Below are 1,506 nucleotides of genomic sequence, written 5' to 3'. Positions count from 1 at the left end.
CAGAGACCCATAGAGAGGATGCTGGGACACCCCCCAAGCCTGGGTGTGGTGGGCCTCTGGGGGGAGCGTGGGAGTGGGCTGCACAGCTTGTGGGAAGGAGGGAGCACGAATGAGGAACCCCAGATCCAGAGGCTCTGGGGGGCTGGGTATCGGCTCTAAACTGTGATGTCTTGTTCTTGGATGTGGGCCCCAGGTTGGATATGGGAGAGCAGCTGGAGGATCTGATGTACCAGCACAAGGACCTCTGGGAGTTACAGGTGAGCCCGGCTTCTACGTGCCCGCTGCTCAGGCCCAGCACTGTGGAGAGCTGGGGCTCCTTTCTTCCTGCTACCTTTGGTTTTGAATCAGGGCACCCCACCTCCCCCCAGCTTGCTGAAGATGGAGCTGTGGGAAAGCCTTGCTCCAACTGTGGCATTTGCAGCGGGCAGCGCTGTAGCAGGGAGAGGCAACAGTGACCCTCAGGGCAGGGCACAGCTGTTACACACACACACACACACACACACACACACACGGGGAGGCAAACCCAGACGCTAACCGAGAAAGGCTAGGCAGATGGTGTGACCCGTGGGGCAGGCCAGGAGCGGGTGACACGTGAGTAGAGGGGCGAAGCTGTGCCTTGTGGGTGCGGTGTGTGGCTTCAGCATTTCCCCAGAAGCTGCCCGAGCGTAACTGGGAATATTGGCTGAGGACAGTGGGAAGAGGTGAAATCTGAGCTGTTCATAGGGCCTCCTTCTGCAGCGGAAGCCGTGCATGCGTTCATAATTGAATGAATGAGCTGATGTAGTGCAAATTGCCTGAAGCGCAAAGGGGGAGGGCGGTCGGTGTAGCCGGACAGATGGACAGGCCAGGGGCCTCTGACCTCACAGATGCTGGAACAGCGGCTGACCCAGGAGATACAGGCCCTGGAGAGAAGCCTGGAGCACCTGCTGGCTGAGAGTGAGGCGGGCGCGGGGTGTGGTATGGGCGTGGCCCGCGCTCCAGGGGGCGGATGGGCGTGTTCATCTCGGGAGAACGGGGTTGGATGTTGTCAGAGCTCGGGGGCGTGGTCTGAGCTCTAGGGGCGGGGGGCGTGCCCGGAGCTCGGGTTGGGCGTGGCCTCGCTGACACCCCGCCCCCGCAGGGCAGCAGCTCAGCGTGCGGCTGTTGGAGGTGGAGCGCTCGCCGGGGGAGTCGCTGGGCGCTTGCGCGGAGGACAGGTGAGGTTAGGGCCGCGTCCTGTGCGGCGTTCCTCAGGCCTCTGTGGCTTCCTCTGTGCCCCCCGCCGACCCGCGCTGTCTTCCCTCTGCGCCTCTCCACAGGCTGCAAGCGGAGCCCGTGTCCGCAGAGGAGAGGTAGGCGCCCAGGGGACGCCGAGGCGCGCGAGGTCCCCGGGGGTCCCCGGAGGGAGGCCCGGGGAGCAGGGGTCGGACACCGGGCCCGGCCCGCAGCCTGACCCCGCTGCCCGCAGGCCGGCCGTCGGCGCCCCCGCGCCCTTATCTTTGTTGGGATGTTGTTGTGTTAGTTGTC

The 1,506-nt window shown here is 64.7% G+C and overlaps 1 long non-coding RNA gene across 1 annotated transcript; it reads left to right on the top strand.

The window, feature by feature from the left end:
* The first annotated feature begins 192 nt into the window (after positions 1-192).
* On the top strand, positions 193-1,316 carry LOC106002518. Its single transcript, XR_001175933.1, has 3 exons — positions 193-257; positions 867-936; positions 1,121-1,316. It is a non-coding gene; the product is annotated as an uncharacterized LOC106002518 (long non-coding RNA).
* The last annotated feature ends 190 nt before the right edge of the window (positions 1,317-1,506 follow it).

Source organism: Dipodomys ordii, unplaced genomic scaffold (genome assembly GCF_000151885.1).
Source record: "Dipodomys ordii isolate 6190 unplaced genomic scaffold, Dord_2.0 Scaffold12756, whole genome shotgun sequence".
In the NCBI taxonomy this organism is placed as follows: domain Eukaryota; kingdom Metazoa; phylum Chordata; class Mammalia; order Rodentia; family Heteromyidae; genus Dipodomys; species Dipodomys ordii.
The sequence above is the reverse complement of the archived record's forward strand: the minus strand, read 5'-3'. Positions and strand labels throughout refer to the sequence as shown.